General features: G+C 38.5%; 1 long non-coding RNA gene across 1 annotated transcript; it reads left to right on the forward strand.

Annotated features, from left to right (window-relative positions):
* The first annotated feature begins 180 nt into the window (after positions 1 to 180).
* On the forward strand, positions 181 to 8,067 carry LOC143921877 (uncharacterized). The gene is made up of 2 exons (XR_013261517.1): positions 181 to 618; positions 6,452 to 8,067. It is a non-coding gene; the product is annotated as an uncharacterized LOC143921877 (long non-coding RNA).
* The last annotated feature ends 14,733 nt before the right edge of the window (positions 8,068 to 22,800 follow it).

Genomic DNA, 22,800 nt, shown 5'->3' on the forward strand with positions numbered 1-22,800 from the left:
CCTAACCTAACCATCACCGAAGTATGAGAATTCGACATTGCCAAAATATCCACAAAAAGTTCTTATTGTTCCGACTTTTGTAATGACGTGTGGCAAACAGTCTTATTAACTGATTGTCGATTGGCATTATTGACGAGTTGGCATTAGTGTCGGCCCAAGCGGAAATACGCGACGGTCGACAGAGTCACCGAGTAGACGGCGTACGGACAGCTTGTGTTCCGTACGCTCCGCTGGCCCACCACGTGCAAATTTTACATTTCAATAAACTACATCAAACCATTATCGAAGTCTTTTCCATGATGGTCACTTCGAACCGGACACCAGTAACCTAGGCCACAACACCAAACGGACAAACCAATAGGAAAAAACGTGGTCGAGAAAAAATGGATGTCAATTAAGAAATCGGTATCGTTCCTTTGTTACTATCCATACCTTTCCAATACTAATAACATGTTTGCTTCTATTTCAGCAATATATTGATTGATGTACAGAGGTACATGACCGCGTGATTGACGCAGAAAATATATAAATAAAAACATAACCTACAAAGACGCATGGGACACAGAGGTAATCCAAAATTATCGGAACGATCACATAAACATCGTAAAGGATATTCAAGTAAGTGAATGTATTCAATCTCAGGCAATCTGTTCAAAAGGCAATCATGTGGGTAGGTCAGTTTTAAAATATGTTTTAAAGTATAACAATTAATTAACGCGATTGTATAAAATAATATCGCGCTACGAAGGAATGTTTCATCGGTCGCATCGAATTTCGTATTAAAAGTGTAAAATCAGATGTAGTGTAAAATTAGCAAAGCACGTGGAGAATTATACTTGTAGCCCCAAAGTGGATTAAATCAAGTACATACCGGTATATTCATATCGGTAGATCTTTGTTTCTTAATGTGTGTAGAAACACCCTCCCCCCCCCCCCCTTCCACGATAAATGTGGAATTATACTTGTAGCCCCAAAGTGGCTTAAACCAAGTACATACCGGTATATGCATATCGGTAGATCTTTGTTTCTTAATGTGTGTAGAAACACCCTCCCCCCCCCCCCCTTCCACGATAAATGTGGAATTATACTTGTAGCCCCAAAGTGGCTTAAACCAAGTACATACCGGTATATGCATATCGGTAGATCTTTGTTTCTTAATGTGTGTAGAAACACCCTCCCCCCCCCCCCCTTCCACGATAAATGTGGAATTACACTTGTAGCCCCAAAGTGGATTAAATCAAGTACATACCGGCATATTCATACATCGGTAGATCTCTTTGTTTCATAATGTGTGATGAAACAGTGGTGATTTAAATTAAATCACAAGACTTGTAGCCCCAAAGTGGTTTAAATCAAGCACCCACCAATTTAGGGTTGTTATTTCTACCAAAATATGTTGGATAGATTCTGGTGATAATAGTTAAAGTAGAATATTAAGATTCACGGTGAATCATTGAATATTATTACCTTATCTCTACGAATAGTTCAATTGACAGCTATAGTAGAGAATAACTGTATTTATGAGACGAAATAGTGCAACTTTCTGAAACAAATGTCAAGTGCTGAAAACGAGGAAATAGAAGCTTCGACTTCCCAGTCGCATAAAGGTCGAAATCCAACTAGGGACGTAGAACCTATTAGAGACAGGTCAAGCTCTAGAATACATCAGACTCGAAGTCAGACTCAATCGATAAAAACATTAGCGAAAGAAAATAAAGTAGAAGTTACAATGACGTCAATAGAATTAAGGTATTCGGGCGCGTTTAAAAGACTACAGGAGAAAATAGACAGAATCTCCGAAATAAATGAAGGACAGTATCAATTTATTGAAAAAGCATACGACTATCTCCAAAAACTCCATTATGAGTATTTAGACAACATCACAGATATAGAGCAGGCGGATCAAATAGACGAAGAGTTCTACATAATCACAATGACAATTCAAAATCTTAAAGCAGCATTAGAGAGACAATCCATTCAAGATTGTAAACTGAAGGTAGAGCAAGCAACAATTAAATTTGCTAGAGATAAGTTACCGACGTTAACCATTCCCACATTTCAGGGAGATCCATCTGAATGGCAATCGTTTCAACAAGCTTTTAAGAATATAATAGGAAACAAAACGGAATATTCGAATGTCACGAAATTGCAATATTTGCATCAATCCTTAATCGGTCCCGCTTTGGCAGCTGTATCAGGTTTAGATATTAGCTCAGACAATTACGAAATAGCTTGGAGTATTTTAGACAAGCAATATAATTTACCAAGACTTAATCTCAAAACTAGGATTAATTCACTTTGTGACTTAAAATTAATCACAAGAGAATCACATATCGAATTGAGAAATCTATTGAATCAGGTAACAGTGTGTATTAAAAACATTGAATCGTTGGGTTACGCGAGAGAAATTTTAGATCCATGGGTAACATGTTTAGTTCTAAGGAAATTACCTTTTAATCTAGTAAGAGACTGGGAAATATCGCTGGTTAGCAGAGAAATGCCACCATATGAAAGTTTAGAGACATTCTTGCAGAATAGATGTAATGTATTACAATCTACTGCATCTGTAACTACGGTGAAGGAATTCCCTCATAGTCGTCAAAGAATCATGAGAACTCATGTCGCGAACAAAAACCCATCAAGTAAGGTAAACGCATGCGCATTCTGTCGAAATAATCATTTCATAGGCAAATGTGATAAATTCAAAGCAAAATCCAGTATGGAAAGAAATGAATTCGTTAAATCTAATAACATGTGTTTTAAATGTTTAAATTCATCGCATAAGATAACAAATTGCAAGTCTAACTATAATTGCTTAAGGTGCAAACAAAACCATCATACTTTGTTGCATCAGGACGATACATTTAGTTCCAATAATACGGGAAGGAAGTCAATTAATGCTCATTCTACTTATTTCTCTCAAAGGGAGATAATTTTACCGACGGTACAAGTAGACATTATAACGTCCAATGGAACGGTCGTTAAGGGTCGCACATTATTAGATTCCGGCTCACAAGTCAACTATGTTACCACATCTTTCGCTAAGAAGAATAACTTCAAATTAGAGAAAATCTCTCAAAAAATTGTAGGTATCGCTAATCAAGAAAGTAGCATTCGTCACATCACCAAGGTGACCATAAGGTCTTCAACCACTAATTACTCAACCAAAGTGTTGTGTTTGGTATTACCAGAAATTACTGGCGAAATTCCAACTGTGAAACTGGATCAACAGTTAATTTCAATACCAGCGGGAATCAAGTTATCAGATCCCCTTTGGAATAAACCGACGCCAATCGATTTATTGCTCGGCGCCGAGATTTGCGTTCATGCTATGAAAGCAGGAACCATCCAGTTAGGAAAAGGTATGCCTATCTTAAAGGATACCGAATTCGGATGGACAATAGTTGGTCCATATCCCGAAGTAAATAATGCTCCAGGGAAGAGCCACATAGGCTTAAGTCAATTAGACAGTCACATTCAAAACTTTTGGATGATAGACCAGGTTCCTATGGTAAAACATCAATCTCTTGAGGAGAAAAGATGTGAGGAACATTTCCAAGCACACACATCACGAGATAAAAACGGTAGATTTTGTGTAGCTTTACCATATAAAAATTCCCCGGTAGTATTAGGAAGTTCATTGCACATTGCGGAGAAAAGACACAAAACTTTGGAAAGACGTTTTTTAGCCAATAATAATTTAAAAATGGAATACAATAAAGTTTTAGAAGAGTACATAAATTTAGGACATATGTCAGAGTGTGAACCTCCGGAGGCACATGAGGTTCATTGTTATTTACCTCATCACGTCGTGGTTAAGGAGTCTAGCCTTACCACTAAATATCGTGTAGTTTTTGATGCGTCCGCAAAGACAACGTCTAATATCTCACTAAATAATATTTTGATGGTGGGACCTAATGTCCAATCAGATTTGTTAAGTTTACTACTCAACTTTCGACTCCATAAATACGTGATTACTGCGGATATTAAGCAGATGTACCGACAGATTCAAATAGCAGAGAAAAATAAAAATGTACAACGAATCATTTGGCGAACAGATCCCCAGAGTAAATTCAAGCATTACAAGCTTAATACAGTAACATTCGGAACTGCTTCAGCCCCATTTTTAGCTACTAGATGTCTAAATCAGTTAGCAGAGGAGAATAGAAACAAATATCCCATCGCTAGTAAAGTGATCGAACGTGATTTTTATGTTGATGATTTGCTCACGGGAACTAATACTATTGAAGCTGGTAAATTATTAAAGGTTCAACTGGAAACCATATTATTATCAGCCGGTATGCCCTTAAGCAAATGGACATCGAACAACTCCGATATAATCACGGATGTTAAAGCTGACGATTGTTCAGATTTTAACTTCTCTAACGAATCACACAAAACTTTAGGTTTATTTTGGAAACCGCGGGAAGACGTTTTTGTATTTAAGGTTCAAACCGAAGTCGAGACTGAAAATATAACAAAAAGAAACTTTTTATCAGTAATTAGTCAGATCTTCGACCCATTAGGACTATTATCTCCATTGTTAATTAATTATAAGATATTAATGCAATCTGTCTGGCAACAAACCATTGGTTGGGATGAATTCATTCCTCAGACAATCTTCAAAAAATGGAAAGATTGTCAATTATCCAATACAGTCATGAAACTTTATAAAATTCCTAGATTGATAATACTAAATAATGTCATTAATATACAGGCACACGGATTTTGTGACGCATCCGAGAAAGCTTATGGTGCTTGTATTTATGTAAAATGTACTGATCAATTGGGAAATTCCAAATGTCATCTTGTGTGTTCTCGTTCGAGAGTCGCTCCGCTCAGTTTTGTAACTATTCCGCGTTTAGAGCTGTGCTCCGCTATGTTATTATCAAAGTTAATGAAGTCAACAATAGACCAATTAACAATTCATATTAATGAAAAATATTATTGGACGGATTCAACCGTCGCATTGCATTGGATTAGAGGAGAGTCATGTAAATGGACCACCTTCGTTGCCAATCGAGTGGCCGAAATCCAATCAATATCTCAACCCATTGAGTGGTACCATGTCTCCTCTACAGACAATCCAGCAGATTTAATTTCTCGAGGGACTCAACCATCAGAATTAAATCATAATTCGTTATGGTGGGACGGCCCTAGTTGGTTGAAATTAGACGAATCACGATGGCCTCGAAGACCTCCTGAGATCACAATAGATCTTCCAGAGAGAAGGGTAGTCACTAACGCTACCCTTGTGAGGGAAAATAATTGGATAGATAAACATTCTCATCTTCCAAGACTCCTTCGAGTTTTATCATATGTTCGTCGGCCACTAAGGAATAAACAATTAAACGTTAAAGAAAATAACGAACCGTCCGCTTTAGAATTAAAAGATGCTTTAAATAATTTGATAAGGTTATCGCAAATGGAATCATTTCCATTGGAATATCGTTTGCTGAGCAAGGGACATCCAATTCCCAGTAGCAGTAAATTAGCTAAATTGTCCCCTCTATTCCATGAGAATTTAATTTGTGTTGGAAGTAGACTTCCTCTGGGAACAACTCTATCAACGTCACCCATTATCTTGTCAAATAAGCATAAACTTACACACATGATTGTCCGAGATGCGCACTTGAAATATATTCACTTGGGTACTCAAGCCTTACTGTCGTTATTGCGGCAGACCTATTGGCCATTGGCCGGACATAATACTGTCAAAGGAGTGGTGCGTTCATGTGTCATTTGTTTCAGAAATAAACCACTGTCACACAATAGATTAATGGGATTGCTCCCGCTTGAACGTACCACTGCGAATTTTCCTTTCAGTCATGTGGGGATAGATTTCGCAGGACCTTTTCCTGTGAAGAGTGGTTGCAATAAGAATTCTAAGATAATTAAGGGTTACGTTTGTGTCTTTGTGTGTTTTTCCAGTAAGGCAGTTCACTTGGAACTTGTCGGAGACTTAACGAGTTCAAATTTCTTAAATTGTTTAAGAAGATTCGTAGCCAGACGTGGCAGGCCCAATACGATATATTCCGACAATGCTACTAATTTTGTCGGTGCAAGTCGTGAACTCGTTAATTTAGTAAAATTAATTTACGAACGTCCTCATGAGGAGAAGCTACTACGGTATGTAGCCTCCGAAGGGATTCGTTGGAAGTTTAACCCGCCAAGGGCGCCTCACATGGGAGGGCTGTGGGAAGCAGCGGTTAAATCCATGAAGATTCATTTAAACAAGGTGTTAAAGGCCACCACCTTAAATTTCGAATCATTTTGTACGGTATTGACTCAAATAGAAGCTTGCATGAATTCCCGTCCTCTTAGTCCCTTGTCTTCGGATCCACTAGACCTTTTACCCCTCACACCTGGACATTTCTTAATTGGCAGATCCTTACTCGCTCTTCCAATGGAGGTTAAATATAACACTAATGTCCATGCCAATCTGCTTCAGATACAATTGACCACAGCAGCATTTTGGAAACGTTGGTCGGCGGAATATTTACATTCTTTGCAGTTACGACACAAATGGAAGAAGGACTCGAGCAACAATCTGAGTGTGGGTCAAATGGTCCTGTTAAAGGAGGAACACATGCTGCCAACCCGATGGGTCTTGGGTCGAGTCACTAAATTGTATCCCGGACCAGATGGCAGAGTTCGAGTCGTCGACGTCTTTACTGCCAGCGGAGAGTTTCGTCGGTCCAGTCATCCAGTGGCGCCATTGCCGATTCTACCACAAGGACCACTTGACAGGAAGGAAGATCAGCAAGAGGGAGGAGAAACAGCAGCTTCAATTCCGTCAACTTCGGTAGCTTAGTTTAACCCGAAGACACTACCCCCAACTCATATTACTTATTAGATGTAATCATGAGTTTAAATCATTCAATGTTAATAGTAGTACTCCGTAATTCACTTTAATTGTGTTGTGTGTATAATTTAAGCTATTTTCATTTTAACATTCGGCAGTATATATCTCCGAATTTAATCTAATCATTTTGTCTTTATAATATAAGACTTGTCTCATGTCATCACTCGGAAGGATTATATCCGAGTTTAAAATAAACTGTTCAAATTTGACAGTTAAAATTAGATTCATGATTTGTTAATGTTAGTCTCCAAGCCACACTTAATGGAGCATCTTAAATTATTTCATGTCTACTTAATTATAACCTGCCGGGAGTCATCCGCAGGTCTTATGTTTCTTGTTATGAAAACATAAGTTAACTCTTACTGTTTATAGTATTTATGTGAATCATAGAATAAGTAAATATTATAATACTGAACATTTCGATGTTTAACGTAGAGACATCTATAATCATAGTTCGCCTTCATTTCCTGCTTGTAGGAATGAATGAATGACTTTCCAATTTACTTTTAATTTAGCAATGTTTGTGCTACTTGTTGATGAAATCAAGTTAACTTAGGAGCATTACACTCACTAATTAAGTTTAGTTGATCGGTAATAGCTGATCTGTCTTGACAACTGTAACAGTGTCAACATTGTATTGTCTAAGTTAACATCAAGATGAGGAATGCTTAAGTTTTAAACCATATACAGTCCACTCTCTCTTCTTTAAAGTAAACTTATCTTGTAATGCTTATTCACAGCTTCAAAGGAGATTTCAAAAATTTTAATGTAAATAGAAACAACATTCACCAGAGGTATACCTATAAGTTGAAATATTACTGAACCAATAAATTGATTTTATCCTCACACTGGATGAGGCAAAGGTTTCATTATTCACCCTCTATTTTAATTATTTTAAGAGCTATGATTTATTGTAAACGACTCGTCAGTAATGCTGTAACTCTGTAGAATAACTGTATTGTTCAACAGTTTTCCTATGTGGGACTATGTTCCGACTTTTGTAATGACGTGTGGCAAACAGTCTTATTAACTGATTGTCGATTGGCATTATTGACGAGTTGGCATTAGTGTCGGCCCAAGCGGAAATACGCGACGGTCGACAGAGTCACTGAGTAGACGGCGTACGGACAGCTTGTGTTCCGTACGCTCCGCTGGCCCACCACGTGCAAATTTTACATTTCAATAAACTACATCAAACCATTATCGAAGTCTTTTCCACTTATCCTACCAAACCTCACTTATCTGAACCTAACCATCACCGAAATCAAAGAATTGGACATTGCCAAAATATCCACAAAACGTGCTTACCTCACAATACCTAACCCAACCTAACCTAACCATCACCGAAGTCAGAGAATTCGACATTGCCAAAATATCCACAAAAAGTTCTTATCCTACCAAACCTCACCCATCTGAACCTAACCATCACCGAAATCAAAGAATTGGACATTGCCAAAATATCCACAAAACGTGCTTACCTCACAATACTTAACCCAACCTAACCTAACCATCACCGAAGTCAGAGAATTCGACATTGCCAAAATATCCACAAAAAGTTCTTATCCTACCAAACCTCACCCATCTGAACCTAACCATCACCGAAATCAAAGAATTAAACATAGCGAAAATATCCACAAAACGTGCTTACCTCACAATACCTAACCCAACCTAACCTAACTATCACCGAAGTCAGAGAATTCGACATTGCCAAAATATCCACAAAAAGTTCTTATCCTACCAAACCTCACCCATCTGAACCAAACCATCACCGAAATCAAAGAATTAGGCATTGCCAAAATATCCACAAAACGTGCTTACCTCACAATACCTAAACCAACCTAACCTAACTATCACCGAAGTCAGAGAATTCGACATTGCCAAAATATCCACAAAAAGTTCTTATCCTACCAAACCTCACCCATCTGAAGCAAACCATCACCGAAATCAAAGAATTAGGCATTGCCAAAATATCCACAAAACGTGCTTACCTCACAATACCTAACCCAACCTAACCTAACCATCACCGAAGTCAGAGAATTCGACATTGCCAAAATATCCACAAAAAGTTCTTATCCTACCAAACCTCACCTATCTGAACCTAACCATCACCGAAATCAAAGAATTAAACATAGCGAAAATATCCACAAAACGTGCTTACCTCACAATACCTAACCCAACCTACCCTAACCATCACCGAATCAGAGAATTCGACATTGCCAAAATATCCACAAAAAGTTCTTATCCTACCAAACCTCACCCATCTGAACCTAACCATCACCGAAATCAAAGAATTAAACATAGCGAAAATATCCACAAAACGTGTTTACCTCACAATACCTAACCCAACCTAACCTAACCATCACCGAAGTCAGAGAATTCGACATTGCCAAAATATCCACAAAAAGTTCTTCTCCTACCAAACCTCACCCATCTGAACCTAACCATCACCGAAATCAAAGAATTAAACATAGCAAAAATATCCACAAAACGTGCTTACCTCACAATACCTAACCTAACCTACCCTAACCATCACCGAAGTCAGAGAATTCGACATTGCCAAAATATCCACAAGAAGTTCTTATCCTACAAAACCTCACCCATCTGAACCTAACCATCACCAAAATCAAAGAATTGGACATTAATAAATAATCCACAAAACGTTTTTACCTCACAATACCTAACCCAACCTAATCTAACCATCACCGAAGTCAGAGAATTCGACATTGCCAAAATATCCACAAAAAGTTCTTATCATACCAAACCTCACCCATCTGAACCTAACCATCACCGAAATCAAAGAATTGGACATAGCGAAAATATCCACAAAACGTGCTTAACTCACAATACCTAACCTAACCTAACCTTACCATCACCGAAGTCTGAGAATTCAACATTGCCAAAATATCCACAAAAAGTTCATACCCCACCAAACCTCACCCATCTGAACCTAACCATCACCGAAATCGAAGAAATGGACATTGCCAAAATATCCACAAAACGTGCTTACCTCACTATACCTTATCCAACCTAACCTAACCATCACCGAAATAAGAGAATTCGACATTGCCAAAATATCCACAAAAAGTTCTTATCCTACCAAACCTCACCCATCTGAACCAAACCATCATCGAAATCAAAGAATTAGGCATTGCCAAAATATCCACAAAACGTGCTTACCTCACAATACCTAACCCAACCTAACCTTACTATCACCGAAGTCAGAGAATTCGACATTGCCAAAATATCCACAAAAAATTCTTATCCTACCAAACCTCACCCATCTGAACCAAACCATCACCGAAATCAAAGAATTAGGCATTGCCAAAATATCCACAAAACGTGCTTATCTCACAATACCTAACCCAACCTAACCTAACCATCACCGAAGTCAGAGAATTCGACATTGCCAAAATATCCACAAAAAGTTCTTATCCTACCAAACCTCACCTATCTGAACCTCAACATCACCGAAATCAAAGAATTAAACATAGCGAAAATATCCACAAAACGTGCTTACCTCACAATACCTAACCCAACCTACCCTTACCATCACCAAATCAGAGAATTCGACATTGCCAAAATATCCACAAAAAGTTCTTATCCTACCAAACCTCACCCATCTGAACCTAACCATCACCGAAATCAAAGAATTAAACATAGCAAAAATATCCACAAAACGTGCTTACCTCACAATACCTAACCTAACCTAACCTAACCATCACTGAATTCAGAGAATTCGACATTGCCAAAATATCCACAAAAAGTTCTTATCCTACCAAACCTCACCCATCTGAACCTAACCATCACCGAAATCAAAGAATTAAACATAGCGAAAATATCCACAAAACGTGCTTACCTCACAATACCTAACCCAACCTAACCTAACCATCACCGAAGTCAGAGAATTCGACATTGCCAAAATATCCACAAAAAGTTCTTATCCTACCAAACCTCACCCATCTGAACCTAACCATCACCGAAATCAAAGAATTAAACATAGCAAAAATATCCACAAAACGTGCTTACCTCACAATACCTAACCTAACCTACCCTAACCATCACCGAAGTCAGAGAATTCGACATTGCCCAAATATCCACAAAAAGTTCTTATCCTACAAAACCTCACCCATCTGAACCTAACCATCACCGAAATCAAAGAATTGGACATTGATAAATAATCCACAAAACGTTTTTACCTCACAATACCTAACCCAACCTAACCTAACCATCACCGAAGTCAGAGAATTCGACATTGCCAAAATATCCACAAAAAGTTCTTATCATACCAAACCTCACCCATCTGAACCTAACCATCACCGAAATCAAAGAATTGGACATAGCGAAAATATCCACAAAACGTGCTTAACTCACAATACCTAACCTAACCTAACCTTACCATCACCGAAGTCTGAGAATTCAACATTGCCAAAATATCCACAAAAAGTTCATACCCCACCAAACCTCACCCATCTGAACCTAACCATCACTGAAATCGAAGAAATGGACATTGCCAAAATATCCACAAAACGTGCTTACCTCACTATACCTTATCCAACCTAACCTAACCATCACCGAAGTATGAGAATTCGACATTGCCAAAATATCCACAAAAAGTTCTTATCCTACCAAACCTCACCAATCTGAACCTAACCATCACCGAAATCAAAGAATTGGACATTGCCAAAATATCCACAAAACGTGCTTACCTCACAATACCTAACCCAACCTAACCTAACCATCACCGAAGTCAGAGAATTCGACATTGCCAAAATATCCACAAAAAGTTCTTATCCTACCAAACCTCACCTATCTGAACCTAACCATCACCGAAATCAAAGAATTAAACATAGCGAAAATATCCACAAAACGTGCTTACCTCACAATACCTAACCCAACCTACCCTTACCATCACCGAAGTCAGAGAATTCGACATTGCCAAAATATCCACAAAAAGTTCTTATCCTACCAAACCTCACTTATCTGAACCTAACCATCACCGAAATCAAAGAATTGGACATTGCCAAAATATCCACAAAACGTGCTTACCTCACAATACCTAACCCAACCTAACCTAACCATCACCGAAGTCAGAGAATTCGACATTGCCAAAATATCCACAAAAAGTTCTTATCCTACCAAACCTCACCCATCTGAACCTAACCATCACCGAAATCAAAGAATTGGACATTGCCAAAATATCCACAAGACGTGCTTACCTCACAATACCTAACCCAACCTAACCTAACCATCACCGAAGTCAGAGAATTCGACATTGCCAAAATATCCACAAAAAGTTCTTATCCTACCAAACCTCACCTATCTGAACCTAACCATCACCGAAATCAAAGAATTAAACATAGCAAAAATATCCACAAAACGTGCTTACCTCACAATACCTAACCTAACCTACCCTAACCATCACCGAAGTCAGAGAATTCGACATTGCCAAAATATCCACAAAAAGTTCTTATCCTACAAAACCTCACCCATCTGAACCTAACCATCACCGAAATCAAAGAATTAAACATAGCAAAAATATCCACAAAACGTGCTTACCTCACAATACCTAACCTAACCTACCCTAACCATCACCGAAGTCAGAGAATTCGACATTGCCAAAATATCCACAAAAAGTTCTTATCCTACAAAACCTCACCCATCTGAACCTAACCATCACCGAAATCAAAGAATTAAACATAGCAAAAATATCCACAAAACGTGCTTACCTCACAATACCTAACCTAACCTACCCTAACCATCACCGAAGTCAGGGAATTCGACATTGCCAAAATATCCACAAAAAGTTCTTATCATACCAAACCTCACCCATCTGAACCTAACCATCACCGAAATCAAAGAATTGGACATAGCGAAAATATCCACAAAACGTGCTTAACTCACAATACCTAACCTAACCTAACCTTACCATCACCGAAGTCTGAGAATTCAACATTGCCAAAATATCCACAAAAAGTTCATACCCCACCAAACCACACCCATCTGAACCTAACCATCAGCGAAATCGAAGAAATGGACATTGCCAAAATATCCACAAAACGTGCTTACCTCACTATACCTTATCCAACCTAACCTAACCATCACCGAATCAGAGAATTCGACATTGCCAAAATATCCACAAAAAGTTCTTATCCTACCAAACCTCACCCATCTGAACCTAACCATCACCGAAATCAAAGAATTAAACATAGCAAAAATATCCACAAAACGTGCTTACCTCACAATACCTAACCTAACCTAACCTAACCATCACTGAATTCAGAGAATTCGACATTGCCAAAATATCCACAAAAAGTTCTTATCCTACCAAACCTCACCCATCTGAACCTAACCATCACCGAAATCAAAGAATTAAACATAGCGAAAATATCCACAAAACGTGCTTACCTCACAATACCTAACCCAACCTAACCTAACCATCACCGAAGTCAGAGAATTCGACATTGCCAAAATATCCACAAAAAGTTCTTATCCTACCAAACCTCACCCATCTGAACCTAACCATCACCGAAATCAAAGAATTAAACATAGCGAAAATATCCACAAAACGTGCTTACCTCACAATACCTAACCTAACCTACCCTAACCATCACCGAAGTCAGGGAATTCGACATTGCCAAAATATCCACAAAAAGTTCTTATCATACCAAACCTCACCCATCTGAACCTAACCATCACCGAAATCAAAGAATTGGACATAGCGAAAATATCCACAAAACGTGCTTAACTCACAATACCTAACCTAACCTAACCTTACCATCACCGAAGTCTGAGAATTCAACATTGCCAAAATATCCACAAAAAGTTCATACCCCACCAAACCACACCCATCTGAACCTAACCATCACCGAAATCGAAGAAATGGACATTGCCAAAATATCCACAAAACGTGCTTACCTCACTATACCTTATCCAACCTAACCTAACCATCACCGAATCAGAGAATTCGACATTGCCAAAATATCCACAAAAAGTTCTTATCCTACCAAACCTCACCCATCTGAACCTAACCATCACCGAAATCAAAGAATTAAACATAGCAAAAATATCCACAAAACGTGCTTACCTCACAATACCTAACCTAACCTAACCTAACCATCACTGAATTCAGAGAATTCGACATTGCCAAAATATCCACAAAAAGTTCTTATCCTACCAAACCTCACCCATCTGAACCTAACCATCACCGAAATCAAAGAATTAAACATAGCGAAAATATCCACAAAACGTGCTTACCTCACAAAACCTAACCCAACCTAACCTAACCATCACCGAAGTCAGAGAATTCGACATTGCCAAAATATCCACAAAAAGTTCTTATCCTACCAAACCTCACCCATCTGAACCTAACCATCACCGAAATCAAAGAATTAAACATAGCGAAAATATCCACAAAACGTGCTTACCTCACAATACCTAACCTAACCTACCCTAACCATCACCGAAGTCAGAGAATTCGACATTGCCAAAATATCCACAAAAAGATCTTTCCCTACAAAACCTCACCCATCTGAACCTTACCATCACCGAAATCAAAGAATTGGACATTGATAAATAATTCACAAAACGTTTTTACCTCACAATACCTAACCCAACCTAACCTAACCATCACCGAAGTCAGAGAATTCGACATTGCCAAAATATCCACAAAAAGTTCTTATCCTACAAAACCTCACCCATCTGAACCTTACCATCACCGAAATCAAAGAATTGGACATTGATAAATAATTCACAAAACGTTTTTACCTCACAATACCTAACCCAACCTAACCTAACCATCACCGAAGTCAGAGAATTCGACATTGCCAAAATATCCACAAAAAGTTCTTATCCTACCAAACCTCACCCATCTGAACCTAACCATCACCGAAATCAAAGAATTAAACATAGCGAAAATATCCACAAAACGTGCTTACCTCACAATACCTAACCTAACCTACCCTCACCATCACCGAAGTCAGGGAATTCGACATTGCCAAAATATCCACAAAAAGTTCTTATCATACCAAACCTCACCCATCTGAACCTAACCATCACCGAAATCAAAGAATTGGACATAGCGAAAATATCCACAAAACGTGCTTAACTCACAATACCTAACCTAACCTAACCTTACCATCACCGAAATCTGAGAATTCAACATTGCCAAAATATCCACAAAAAGTTCATACCCCACCAAACCACACCCATCTGAACCTAACCATCACCGAAATCGAAGAAATGGACATTGCCAAAATATCCACAAAACGTGCTTACCTCACTATACCTTATCCAACCTAACCTAACCATCACCGAATCAGAGAATTCGACATTGCCAAAATATCCACAAAAAGTTCTTATCCTACCAAACCTCACCCATCTGAACCTAACCATCACCGAAATCAAAGAATTAAACATAGCAAAAATATCCACAAAACGTGCTTACCTCACAATACCTAACCTAACCTAACCTAACCATCACTGAATTCAGAGAATTCGACATTGCCAAAATATCCACAAAAAGTTCTTATCCTACCAAACCTCACCCATCTGAACCTAACCATCACCGAAATCAAAGAATTAAACATAGCAAAAATATCCACAAAACGTGCTTACCTCACAATACCTAACCCAACCTAACCTAACCATCACCGAAGTCAGAGAATTCGACATTGCCAAAATATCCACAAAAAGTTCTTATCCTACCAAACCTCACCCATCTGAACCTAACCATCACCGAAATCAAAGAATTAAACATAGCGAAAATATCCACAAAACGTGCTTACCTCACAATACCTAACCTAACCTACCCTAACCATCACCGAAGTCAGAGAATTCGACATTGCCAAAATATCCACAAAAAGTTCTTATCCTACAAAACCTCACCCATCTGAACCTTACCATCACCGAAATCAAAGAATTGGACATTGATAAATAATTCACAAAACGTTTTTACCTCACAATACCTAACCCAACCTAACCTAACCATCACCGAAGTCAGAGAATTCGACATTGCCAAAATATCCACAAAAAGTTCTTATCCTACCAAACCTCACCCATCTGAACCTAACCATCACCGAAATCAAAGAATTGGACATAGCGAAAATATCCACAAAACGTGCTTAACTCACAATACCTAACCTAACCTAACCTTACCATCACCGAAGTCTGAGAATTCAACATTGCCAAAATATCCACAAAAAGTTCATACCCCACCAAACCACACCCATCTGAACCTAACCATCACCGAAATCGAAGAAATGGACATCGCCAAAATATCCACAAAACGTGCTTACCTCACTATACCTTATCCAACCTAACCTAACCATCACCGAATCAGAGAATTCGACATTGCCAAAATATCCACAAAAAGTTCTTATCCTACCAAACCTCACCCATCTGAACCTAACCATCACCGAAATCAAAGAATTAAACATAGCGAAAATATCCACAAAACGTGCTTACCTCACAATACCTAACCCAACCTAACCTAACCATCACCGAAGTCAGAGAATTCGACATTGCCAAAATATCCACAAAAAGTTCTTATCCTACCAAACCTCACCCATCTGAACCTAACCATCACCGAAATCAAAGAATTAAACATAGCGAAAATATCCACAAAACGTGCTTACCTCACAATACCTAACCTAACCTACCCTAACCATCACTGAAGTCAGGGAATTCGACATTGCCAAAATATCCACAAAAAGTTCTTATCATACCAAACCTCACCCATCTGAACCTAACCATCACCGAAATCAAAGAATTGGACATAGCGAAAATATCCACAAAACGTGCTTAACTCACAATACCTAACCTAACCTAACCTTACCATCACCGAAGTCTGAGAATTCAACATTGCCAAAATATCCACAAAAAGTTCATACCCCACCAAACCACACCCATCTGAACCTAACCATCACCGAAATCGAAGAAATGGACATTGCCAAAATATCCACAAAACGTGCTTACCTCACTATACCTTATCCAACCTAACCTAACCATCACCGAATCAGAGAATTCGACATTGCCAAAATATCCACAAAAAGTTCTTATCCTACCAAACCTCACCCATCTGAACCTAACCATCACCGAAATCAAAGAATTAAACATAGCAAAAATATCCACAAAACGTGCTTACCTCACAATACCTAACCTAACCTAACCTAACCATCACTGAATTCAGAGAATTCGACATTGCCAAAATATCCACAAAAAGTTCTTATCCTACCAAACCTCACCCATCTGAACCTAACCATCACCGAAATCAAAGAATTAAACATAGCGAAAATATCCACAAAACGTGCTTACCTCACAATACCTAACCCAACCTAACCTAACCATCACCGAAGTCAGAGAATTCGACATTGCCAAAATATCCACAAAAAGTTCTTATCCTACCAAACCTCACCCATCTGAACCTAACCATCACCGAAATCAAAGAATTAAACATAGCGAAAATATCCACAAAACGTGCTTACCTCACAATACCTAACCTAACCTACCCTAACCATCACCGAAGTCAGAGAATTCGACATTGCCAAAATATCCACAAAAAGTTCTTATCCTACAAAACCTCACCCATCTGAACCTTACCATCACCGAAATCAAAGAATTGGACATTAATAAATAATTCACAAAACGTTTTTACCTCACAATACCTAACCCAACCTAACCTAACCATCACCGAAGTCAGAGAATTCGACATTGCCAAAATATCCACAAAAAGTTCTTATCATACCAAACCTCACCCATCTGAACCTAACCATCACCGAAATCAAAGAATTGGACATAGCGAAAATATCCACAAAACGTGCTTAACTCACAATACCTAACCTAACCTAACCTTACCATCACCGAAGTCTGAGAATTCAACATTGCCAAAATATCCACAAAAAGTTCATACCCCACCAAACCTCACCCATCTGAACCTAACCATCACCGAAATCGAAGAAATGGACATTGCCAAAATATCCACAAAACGTGCTTACCTCACTATACCTTATCCAACCTAACCTAACCATCACCGAAGTAAGAGAATTCGACATTGCCAAAATATCCACAAAAAGTTCTTATCCTACCAAACCTCACCCATCTGAACCAAACCATCACCGAAATCAAAGAATTAGGCATTGCCAAAATATCCACAAAACGTGCTTACCTCACAATACCTAACCTAACCTAACCTAACTATCACCGAAGTCAGAGAATTCGACATTGCCAAAATATCCACAAAAAGTTCTTATCCTACCAAACCTCACCCATCTGAACCAAACCATCACCGAAATCAAAGAATTAGGCATTGCCAAAATATCCACAAAACGTGCTTACCTCACAATACCTAACCCAACCTAACCTAACTATCACCGAAGTCAGAGAATTCGACATTGCCAAAATATCCACAAAAAGTTCTTATCCTACCAAACCTCACCTATCTGAACCTAACCATCACCGAAATCAAAGAATTAAACATAGCGAAAATATCCACAAAACGTGCTTACCTCACAATACCTAACCTAACCTAACCTAACCATCACTGAATTCAGAGAATTCGACATTGCCAAAATATCCACAAAAAGTTCTTATCCTACCAAACCTCACCCATCTGAACCTAACCATCACCGAAATCAAAGAATTAAACATAGCAAAAATATCCACAAAACGTGCTTACCTCACAATACCTAACCTAACCTAACCTAACCATCACTGAATTCAGAGAATTCGACATTGCCAAAATATCCACAAAAAGTTCTTATCCTACCAAACCTCACCCATCTGAACCTAACCATCACCGAAATCAAAGAATTAAACATAGCAAAAATATCCACAAAACGTGCTTACCTCACAATACCTAACCTTACCTACCCTAACCATCACCGAAGTCAGAGAATTCGACATTGCCAAAATATCCACAAAAAGTTCTTATCCTACCAAACCTCACCCATCTGAACCTAACCATCACCGAAATCAAAGAATTAAACATAGCAAAAATATCCACAAAACGTGCTTACCTCACAATACCTAACCTTACCTACCCTAACCATCACCGAAGTCAGAGAATTCGACATTGCCAAAATATCCACAAAAAGTTCTTATCCTACAAAACCTCACCCATCTGAACCTAACCATCACCGAAATCAAAGAATTGGACATTGATAAATAATCCACAAAACGTTTTTACCTCACAATACCTAACCCAACCTAACCTAACCATCACCGAAGTCAGAGAATTCGACATTGCCAAAATATCCACAAAAAGTTCTTATCATACCAAACCTCACCCATCTGAACCTAACCATCACCGAAATCAAAGAATTGGACATAGCGAAAATATCCACAAAACGTGCTAAACTCACAATACCTAACCTAACCTAACCTTACCATCACCGAAGTCTGAGAATTCAACATTGCCAAAATATCCACAAAAAGTTCATACCCCACCAAACCTCACCCATCTGAACCTAACCATCACCGAAATCGAAGAAATGGACATTGCCAAAATATCCACAAAACGTGCTTACCTCACTATACCTTATCCAACCTAACCTAACCATCACCGAAGTAAGAGAATTCGACATTGCCAAAATATCCACAAAAAGTTCTTATCCTACCAAACCTCACCCATCTGAACCTAACCATCACCGAAATCAAAGAATTGGACATTGCCAAAATATCCACAAAACGTGCTTACCTCACAATACCTAACCCAACCTAACCTAACCATCACCGAAGTCAGAGAATTCGACATTGCCAAAATATCCACAAAAAGTTCTTATCCTACCAAACCTCACCTATCTGAACCTAACCATCACCGAAATCAAAGAATTAAACATAGCGAAAATATCCACAAAACGTGCTTACTTCACAATACCTAACCCAACCTACCCTTACCATCACCGAAGTCAGAGAATTCGACATTGCCAAAATATCCACAAAAAGTTCTTATCCTACCAAACCTCACTTATCTGAACCTAACCATCACCGAAATCAAAGAATTGGACATTGCCAAAATATCCACAAAACGTGCTTACCTCACAATACCTAACCCAACCTAACCTAACCATCACCGAAGTCAGAGAATTCGACATTGCCAAAATATCCACAAAAAGTTCTTATCCTACCAAACCTCACCCATCTGAACCTAACCATCACCGAAATCAAAGAATTGGACATTGCCAAAATATCCACAAAACGTGCTTACCTCACAATACCTAACCCAACCTAACCTAACCATCACCGAAGTCAGAGAATTCGACATTGCCAAAATATCCACAAAAAGTTCTTATCCTACCAAACCTCACCCATCTGAACCTAACCATCACCGAAATCAAAGAATTAAACATAGCGAAAATATCCACAAAACGTGCTTACCTCACAATACCTAACCCAACCTAACCTAACTATCACCGAAGTCAGAGAATTCGACATTGCCAAAATATCCACAAAAAGTTCTTATCCTACCAAACCTCACCCATCTGAACCAAACCATCACCGAAATCAAAGAATTAGGCATTGCCAAAATATCCACAAAACGTGCTTACCTCACAATACCTAAACCAACCTAACCTAACTATCACCGAAGTCAGAGAATTCGACATTGCCAAAATATCCACAAAAAGTTCTTATCCTACCAAACCTCACCCATCTGAAGCAAACCATCACCGAAATCAAAGAATTAGGCATTGCCAAAATATCCACAAAACGTGCTTACCTCACAATACCTAACCCAACCTAACCTAACCATCACCGAAGTCAGAGAATTCGACATTGCCAAAATATCCACAAAAAGTTCTTATCCTACCAAACCTCACCTATCTGAACCTAACCATCACCGAAATCAAAGAATTAAACATAGCGAAAATATCCACAAAACGTGCTTACCTCACAATACCTAACCCAACCTACCCTAACCATCACCGAATCAGAGAATTCGACATTGCCAAAATATCCACAAAAAGTTCTTATCCTACCAAACCTCACCCATCTGAACCTAACCATCACCGAAATCAAAGAATTAAACATAGCGAAAATATCCACAAAACGTGCTTACCTCACAATACCTAACCTAACCTACCCTAACCATCACCGAAGTCAGAGAATTCGACATTGCCAAAATATCCACAAAAAGTTCTTATCCTACAAAACCTCACCCATCTGAACCTAACCATCACCGAAATCGAAGAAATGGACATTGCCAAAATATCCACAAAACGTGCTTACCTCACTATACCTTATCCAACCTAACCTAACCATCACCGAATCAGAGAATTCGACATTGCCAAAATATCCACAAAAAGTTCTTATCCTACCAAACCTCACCCATCTGAACCTAACCATCACCGAAATCAAAGAATTAAACATAACAAAAATATCCACAAAACGTGCTTACCTCACAATACCTAACCTAACCTAACCTAACCATCACTGAATTCAGAGAATTCGACATTGCCAAAATATCCACAAAAAGTTCTTATCCTACCAAACCTCACCCATCTGAACCTAACCATCACCGAAATCAAAGAATTAAACATAGCGAAAATATCCACAAAACGTGCTTACCTCACAATACCTAACCCAACCTAACCTAACCATCACCGAAGTCAGAGAATTCGACATTGCCAAAATATCCACAAAAAGTTCTTATCCTACCAAACCTCACCCATCTGAACCTAACCATCACCGAAATCAAAGAATTAAACATAGCGAAAATATCCACAAAACGTGCTTACCTCACAATACCTAACCTAACCTACCCTAACCATCACCGAAGTCAGAGAATTCGACATTGCCAAAATATCCACAAAAAGTTCTTATCCTACAAAACCTCACCCATCTGAACCTTACCATCACCGAAATCAAAGAATTGGACATTGATAAATAATTCACAAAACGTTTTTACCTCACAATACCTAACCCAACCTAACCTAACCATCACCGAAGTCAGAGAATTCGACATTGCCAAAATATCCACAAAAAGTTCTTATCATACCAAACCTCACCCATCTGAACCTAACCATCACCGAAATCAAAGAATTGGACATAGCGAAAATATCCACAAAACGTGCTTAACTCACAATACCTAACCTAACCTAACCTTACCATCACCGAAGTCTGAGAATTCAACATTGCCAAAATATCCACAAAAAGTTCATACCCCACCAAACCTCACCCATCTGAACCTAACCATCACCGAAATCGAAGAAATGGACATTGCCAAAATATCCACAAAACGTGCTTACCTCACTATACCTTATCCAACCTAACCTAACCATCACCGAAGTAAGAGAATTCGACATTGCCAAAATATCCACAAAAAGTTCTTATCCTACCAAACCTCACCCATCTGAACCAAACCATCACCGAAATCAAAGAATTAGGCATTGCCAAAATATCCACAAAACGTGCTTACCTCACAATACCTAACCTAACCTAACCTAACTATCACCGAAGTCAGAGAATTCGACATTGCCAAAATATCCACAAAAAGTTCTTATCCTACCAAACCTCACCCATCTGAACCAAACCATCACCGAAATCAAAGAATTAGGCATTGCCAAAATATCCACAAAACGTGCTTACCTCACAATACCTAACCCAACCTAACCTAACTATCACCGAAGTCAGAGAATTCGACATTGCCAAAATATCCACAAAAAGTTCTTATCCTACCAAACCTCACCTATCTGAACCTAACCATCACCGAAATCAAAGAATTAAACATAGCGAAAATATCCACAAAACGTGCTTACCTCACAATACCTAACCTAACCTAACCTAACCATCACTGAATTCAGAGAATTCGACATTGCCAAAATATCCACAAAAAGTTCTTATCCTACCAAACCTCACCCATCTGAACCTAACCATCACCGAAATCAAAGAATTAAACATAGCAAAAATATCCACAAAACGTGCTTACCTCACAATACCTAACC

This window comes from Arctopsyche grandis, unplaced genomic scaffold (genome assembly GCF_051622035.1).
Source record: "Arctopsyche grandis isolate Sample6627 unplaced genomic scaffold, ASM5162203v2 HiC_scaffold_18, whole genome shotgun sequence".
Classification (NCBI taxonomy): Eukaryota; Metazoa; Arthropoda; class Insecta; order Trichoptera; family Hydropsychidae; genus Arctopsyche; species Arctopsyche grandis.